The sequence below is a fragment of the Malus domestica genome, chromosome 17 (assembly GCF_042453785.1).
Source record: "Malus domestica chromosome 17, GDT2T_hap1".
Lineage (NCBI taxonomy): Eukaryota > Viridiplantae > Streptophyta > Magnoliopsida > Rosales > Rosaceae > Malus > Malus domestica.
Genome location: NC_091677.1, coordinates 11,699,562 through 11,707,244, shown reverse-complemented (window position 1 = coordinate 11,707,244; position 7,683 = coordinate 11,699,562). Strand labels below are relative to the sequence as shown.

General features: G+C 34.6%; 1 long non-coding RNA gene and 1 other non-coding gene across 2 annotated transcripts; both read right to left on the bottom strand.

Annotated features, from left to right (window-relative positions):
* Positions 1 to 3,669: 3,669 nt before the first annotated feature.
* Positions 3,670 to 3,776, bottom strand: LOC114822823 (small nucleolar RNA R71). Its single transcript, XR_003771015.2, has one exon. It is a non-coding gene; the product is annotated as a small nucleolar RNA R71 (small nucleolar RNA).
* A 151-nt stretch (positions 3,777 to 3,927) lies between these two features.
* Positions 3,928 to 6,098, bottom strand: LOC139193891 (uncharacterized). Its single transcript, XR_011578423.1, has 3 exons — positions 5,853 to 6,098; positions 4,561 to 4,644; positions 3,928 to 4,467 (listed from the first exon to the last, which is right to left on the bottom strand). It is a non-coding gene; the product is annotated as an uncharacterized lncRNA (long non-coding RNA).
* Positions 6,099 to 7,683: the final 1,585 nt, after the last annotated feature.

The window sequence follows — 7,683 nt, the reverse complement described above, 5'->3', positions numbered from 1 at the left end:
TACCTATTCCTATGGAAAGTGTAGCTTTTGAGAATCAGATTGCAGCCACTCAACAGCCTGAAATCAATGTATTTCCACCTCAGATTACTGATATGCAACCATTACAGTCACAAGAAGAAAATATAGTAATTGCACCAGTTATGAGAAAGTCTCAAAGACCAAGAAAGTCAGCAATTTCTGGTGACTATTTGGTTTACTTACAGGAAGTCGAATATGATTTGGGAGATGATGATGATTCTACTTCTTTTCAACAAGCTATGCAAAGTGATAAAGCTGCCTTTTTCCTTACAGCTATGGAAGATGAGTTAACATCTATGCAGAAAAACAAAGTGTGGTCCTTAGAAACTCCTAATTCTACAATTAAGCCTATAGGATGTAAATGGGTTATTAAGACCAAACGTGACTCATAAGGAAGAATTGTGAGGCACAAGGCCAAGCTTGTAGCCAGGGGGTTTACTCAGAAAGAGGGTTTGGATTATAATGAGACTTTTTCACCAGATTCCACAAAAGATTCTTTAAGAATAATTATAGCTCTTACCACTCATTTTGATCTTTACTTGCATCAAATGGATGTGAAAACTGCATTTCTCAACAGCAGCTTGGATGAAGATAATTATATGGTTCAACCACCCAGATTTGTTGAAAGGGGGAAAGAAAATCTGGTATGTAAACTGAACAAATCTATTTATGGTCTCAAACAGGCTTCTAAACAGTGGTATCTCAAATTTGATAACGTGGTCTCTTCTTTTGGTTTTGTTGAAAATAAAATTGATAATTGTATCTACACGAAGATGGTGAAATCCAATTTCAATTTTCTTGTTCTTTATGTGGATGACAAATTGCTTGCTAGCTCAGATTTTCAGTTATTGCAATTAAGGAATCGATGTGTGAAGACTTTGGTACCAATAAAGCTCCCACATTTTGGCCCTTTTAATGTCATAGACATTCCAAAATTTCTTAATAGTTTTGCAAAACATAGTCAATAATAGTAGATTCACATGAAAATTACTTCATAAGAAATTACCAAGATAATGTAATTTGCTTACAACAAATAAAAAAAAACAATACATTTCTCTATATCAATGAGCTTATCTCTGACCTTGTCGTGAACCACCAAATACTTGATGTCAATAAGCATTGAAGCTTCAGAACACTTGTTGTTCTTAGCAAAGAAAACAATTGAGCTATTGTCACAATGTAGCTTCAATGATCGTTCTATGTTTCTGACAATCTTCATATCCAAAATCTTATTCCTAAGCCAATTAGAATGTCTAACAGCTTCAAAGCATCCAATATAATCAGACTCCATGGTTGATACTACTTGAGTATTTTATTTCTGACTCTTCCATGAAACAACACAATTTGCCAAGAGAAAATTGTATCCACTTGTTGACATACGATCGTCAATATCTCCACCTAAATCAGCATCACTATAACACACCAAATCAAGGGAATCTACATGATTATATATCAGCATACAAGACTTGGTTTTCTATAGATATCTCAAAACCTTTTTGGCTGAATTCTAATGAGAGACATGTGGATTTTGTTGAAATCTTCCCAACACACTTACTACAAAGGCCAAATCTAGTTGAGTACATACCTGAGCATACATGACACTTCCAATCAATAAGGCATAAGGCTTATCCTTCATGGTTTCAATTTCATAATATGTTTTGGGACACTGATCAACCGAAAATTTGTCTCCCTTGCCAATAGGAACATCACCACCAGAACATGCTTCCATATTGAATCTCTTCATAACTTTGTTTATGTAGTTTTGTTGAGACAATCCCAATGCTCTTTTGGCTTTATCTCTGACTATTTCAATGCCCAAAACATAATTAGCCTCTCCCAAATCTTTCATATCAAAATTGTTGGCTAACATGCTTTTTGTCTCTTGCAATAACTGAAAATCTGAGCTAGCAAGCAATATGTCATCCACATAAAGAACAAGAAAAATGAAATTGGATTTCACCATCTTCATGCAGATACAATTATAACAAAACCAGAAGAAGAGACCATGTTATCAAATTTGAGATACCGCTATCTAGAAGCTTGTTTGAGACCGTAAATAGATTTGTTCAGTTTACATACCAGATTTTTAGTGTGGGAGAAAGGTACTGTTTCTTTTTTTGTTTTAGCCTTTCATATTGTTGACTAGCTAGTAGACTTATCTGTGATATAGATGAATTTTATTTCTTGTAAGCAAATTACATTATGTTGGTAATTTCTTATGAAGTAATTTTCATGTGAATCTAGTATTATTGACTATGTTTTGCAAAACTATTAAGAAATTTTGGAATGTCTATGACATTAAAAGGACCAAAATGTGGGAGCTTTATGGGTACCAAAGTTTTCACACATCGATTCCCTAATTGCAATGATGACACTTGATATGATTGCTAAGTGATTGTAGAGTGCTGGTACAAAATGATTGTGTCAAGTTTTCTATACTCTTGCAATTGTATTGATGTGGAGAGTTATTGAAAATTCTTGTATACATGAGTATGATTCGGTGATCACTATTGCCTTATTGGATATAATGCTATTTTGGAAATGATGAAGCTACACTCATGTGGGAGAATGTAAGATTTTGCCATGTGTGTGAGTTTGCCACATCATTTTATCTATATTATATTAAATAATAAATAGAATTATACATGTATTAGGAGATAAATAATATAATTATTTATATCAAAATTGATTGGGAATAGAACTCTAAGGGAGTGGTTTAAGCCCTGGTTTGGTACTGAGGTGATTCTGAAAAAAAAATGGCTATAAAAAAAAGCTCGGAGCTTTTTTATGTTTGGTAAATATTCAGCTTCAGTTTTTTTTTCCACAATTTTGGGTGAAAAAAAGCCAAAAACACAAAGCTGCAAAACCCAGCTTTGAATAACCAGCTTTTTTTTTACATCTGTTTTACATAAAAGTTAATCAAACACTATAATACTGCTTTTTTTTTTCAAAAGCACTTTTACAAAAAAGTTTACCAAACACTCTGCTGCTTTATTTCACAGCTATTTATTCTCACAGCACAGCAGAAACAATTTTTTTTCAAAGCACAGCAATATCAAACCAGCCCTAAGCCACTCACATTATGGGATGACATTTTTTCTTAATAGGAGGAAACTGTCAACAATTGGATATATATGGATTTGGTCTCTCCTCTCACAATCAAGTTCATTAAGAAGTTTTCCCTATTGAAACTGAACACCAATTGCATAGAGGAGAAGGCTAATTCAAGAACCATTTACTATGAATTCATCAAGTAAGTTTTACAGATTGTTTCTATGGAGTCAATCTTGTATTTGATTGTGATGTTAATTGTAGTTCCTTGTATGTAATTGGTTTAGATCCTTGATTGAAAACTTTTACACTTGATGCTACTTCTTCTTATAAGATCAAAGATTATGTTATTAACATGTTGCCCAAGTTTTCTGGTGATGAGAATCAAGATGTTAGTGAGCATGTAGATAATTTTCTGGATATTTGTGGGACATAGAATATTAAAGGCGTCTCCGATGAGTTCATTCGCCTAAAGCTTTTCCCTTTTTCTCTCACGGGTGATGCTAGAACCTAGTTCAAGACTTTGCTAGCGAGATCAATTAACTCTTTGACTCAACTTTCTAGTACATTCCAAAGTTTTACACTTAGTCTAGAACACAGAGGTTGAGGGATCACATATTTCACTTTAGGCAGAACAAGGGAGAACCACTTTTTCAAACATGGTAGAGATTCAGAGCTTTGATAATTAGTTGTCCACACCATCAGTTTTTACCATGGCAACTAATTTTATACTTCTACCAACACTTGAGTGATGAATGTCGAAATGGATTGGATGCTGCAGCTGATGGAAATATATTGGGTAAAGAACCAGAGCAAGCTACTACTATCATTGAGAATGTTGTTGCAAATTCATCTCAATGGGATGGTAGAGAGTTTTTATAGATAATAGCTAAAATTTAACACCAAATTTCATAAATGTCAGTTTTTCTAAAATCTTTCAAAAATAACATAAAGCCCACTTAAATAGACTTAAATATCCTCAAAATTAAAACCAAATAAACATAAGGATGTAATTGGTAATGTAATGGAAATTTTTCTGAATTGTGGCCTCTTCTAACTACATAGTTTTCAATAAGGAAAAATAGTCAATGGCAGACAGATTGGGATCTGAGGTTAGCATGCCTTCTTTTATACGCATTTGATAAGGAAGTTAATTTTTGACAGCTGTGCGGTGATTTTCTACCCATTGCAGATGAGTGCCCCAGCCTGCTTCTAGCTAGTGAGGTAGATTAATTTACAGAACATAATACTCATTGTTTCAAACTTTCTCGTAAAAATTTTGGTTAATTTATTCATGCTTTTCTTTGCTTCTGCTCCATATATGTGTTACAGGAGGAGCTTTCAGAACTACAAGATCCCAATCTTGCTTCAACTATGAGGGAACATCAACGCCGAGCCCTGGAATTTAGGGAAAAAATTTGGGTATTAATCAGCCTGTACATCTTGTTGTCATTATGCAGAAAAAAAAAAATTGATTAAGATATGTTTTACCTCATTTGGGCACTGAGTATGGCACAAACACGATGCGTTGGCTTGCAAACGAGAATTGGTGCGGTTGTTCAAGATGCAAGTATGCTAATGGAGCAAATGGAGAAACAAAATTTCATTTCAGTCATCAGGAATGCCAGGAAGATACAATGACTGCAATTTTGAATCCCCAACTTTCTTGAATTTCTTCTATATATGGATATGGATTTTGAGCGTATTTAGGTCTATTCACTTGCATGATTTTTCTATTATATTTAAAAAAAATTATAAAAAATGATATTTATGAAATTGAATGTTAAATTTTGAATATTAATGATAATTACTCCTACCTTGTTTGCTCCGGAGTAAGGGCTTCGGGAAAATTTGGGTAAACGGTGGGGATTGATATGGGCCTATTGTCAGGGATAATAGTATGGGCTTGTATTAGGTGGGGCAGTTCAAAAGTTTTTGCGCATGCAGCCCAATAATATTCAAGGATGTTTTTGAAAGTCCGATTTGAGTGGTTAAGTTGACAACTCAATATCGTTACTTAGTACTATGGTCTAGTGATATTCTTCTTTACTGGTAAGTGAAAGGTTTTAGGTTAGATTCTCGTCAAAGGTAAACTTGAACCATATTATTGCTATTGTGAGACTTAGCCTAATCCCCCTCCCCTTTAGTGTAGATATCGTTTGTTCGCAAGTGGCCCCTTACCACAATGATGGAAAGTAGTTGAGCCCTTGCATGAAGACGTGTGTTCGAACCTCATCAGTGGCCAATCTAACATCTAATCTAGCAACATCTATCGTTTGACAAAAAAAATAAAAAAAAAATCGTTTGTTAAAAAAAAAATAATAATAAAAAAAAAGTTTACAACCCAATATCGTCTCTGGACACTCTTTTCCTTCAAAAACCCTTATCTAAAGTTTACAATGCTGTGGATGCCCATCTTTATTTGTGAATATTTCAAAACTAACCCTACAAACAATTTTGTTTGTTTTAAACAAAAAATAAAAGATTAATTCCATCAAAATGATCAGATAAAAAATTAGGGTTTACGGTTCATATAAAAAATTAGGGTTTAGAGTTAATATCAAAATTATATCTCTTAGCATTTTTTCCCTCTAATTGGAAAGAAAGAATGAGAGATAGACTAGAAAGAAAAATGAATGAGATAAAAAAACAAGAACGTATAGCTAGGGAGTAGGGAGTCATCAAATGCCGTGCTAATTAAGTGGTGCCCTACAACAATGTGTTTACCAGAAGAAAGCAGAAAAAAAAACAGAGGCACAAAACTACCAAGGAAACCACATTACCTCATGATGCACAACTGATCCGATCCATAATTTGCTGGTCTTATTTTCTCCCCCCTTAAAATTTATCCTGCCATTCAACTAAGGTTACTAGAGGAGGATTATAAAAAGATGGAGAGGTTTTTGTGTAGCTAGGGCATTTGAATTGGAGGTGGTGTGAGAGGAGAATGAGACTAAAAGTAGGCCAGGTTAACATGATAAAATCAATGTGGGAGGCTGAAATGTCTCTGTGTGTCTTCCCGACCTCCAAAAAAGATAGATAATCGTAACTTGGCACCAGTTGTCCTCATTTTTTGAAAAAGAAAAAAAATGATAAAATCAGGGTTTGGGTAGGAGAAGAGTTTTTGTGTCTTGAATTGTTCGGTCGGATCTTAGAATTTCTCGTAGGAGTGACATAAGTGCTTTGCTGTCAAGAGGTTGGTATTGCATGGCAGCATGCGAGACATACGTTGCTGACAGGAAAGGTTGATTGAATTGGAACTTGAAATGTTTTAGTGACATTATTGAAAATGTTAGGTGATGGCATGTCATTTCTTATTCTTTTTCCCTCTCTATTGTCGATATGATGGTTGATATCGATCATATGATCGTTAACCTGTTCTTTTCCGATAAATTGATCAAATAATTGAAACATAAAAAAACATAGCGAAATTTGAATAAAAATGTTGTGGAAAGAAAACATTAAACGAACAATAATTGAGTGCGATGGGGCAATTATATTCCCAATCCCCTTTGAATTTGGTGCATGTGATTCAGCTGTACTTGGATGCGGGAGAAGGCTCGTATTTTTGGAAGCCTTGGTATAGATATAGACAAACTTCCAAAATCCATAAGAAAGTTGTACGTGTTGCATGTATGATGTATCTTGCATGTGGTACTTGAGGTTCATATTTTATTCATACTGATATCTGTCGTCGGGTAAAATTTTCGCCCCAAGAGAGAACTTGGCATGCAAAACGACAACCTTTACGCAACGAACCTCCCAGCTTTCGTCGCACAAAGGTATACATTATAATTAGGGTTTAGGGTTTATATTTATAAGGCAAAATATAATATTTCGTCAGGCAAAGGTAAAAGACATTATCGGCATATTTAATTCCTTCAATGATTTTTGCTGTCTATAAAATTAATTTCAGCAATCCAATCGTTAAACTTGTTTGTTTAACTAAATATCATTTTGCTGACAAGTTTTAAGCCAACAAAGCAAAATTTTGTCGGCACAAGAGTTCTTTCTCGATGAAAATTGTAATTTATCAGCTTATAGTCGTTGAACCTATGCCGACTATAAATCTATCGGCACAAAATATTTGTACCGACGAATAAACTGACAGTCGCAAAAGCATGCAAGTTTGTCGTATCTGACAATTAAAAGAAGGGCGCGGACTAAATCATTCTCTCTCCTTCTTGTTTTTTGGTCTTTTGATTCCCCCGCTTCTTTTCTTCGATAAATTACCCCTTAGTTCTATAACTGCTGTATTTTTTTGGTAAAATAAAAAGAGAAAACATTGTATTTTCATCCAACCCTAATATTGTGGATAGCCCACCCCTCCCTTTCTCTTTGACTGCGTAACGCTATGCTCTTAGTCGATCTTGCTCCATCTACTCGCGTCGCTCCATATGCTCATCATCGTCATCGATTTGTCTGCTTGCATCATCGTCAATTCATCTGCTCGCATCACCGTCGCTCTGTCTGCTCTCCGTGACCGTCGAAGTTGTTAGTGTTTGTGATGTTGATATGTATTTCAGTAGAGGTTATCTTCAATGGTGGAGAGAGTTTTCAGAAAGAAGAAGCTCAAAGATGACAATGTCTGTTCGAATTTCATCCACACTTTTA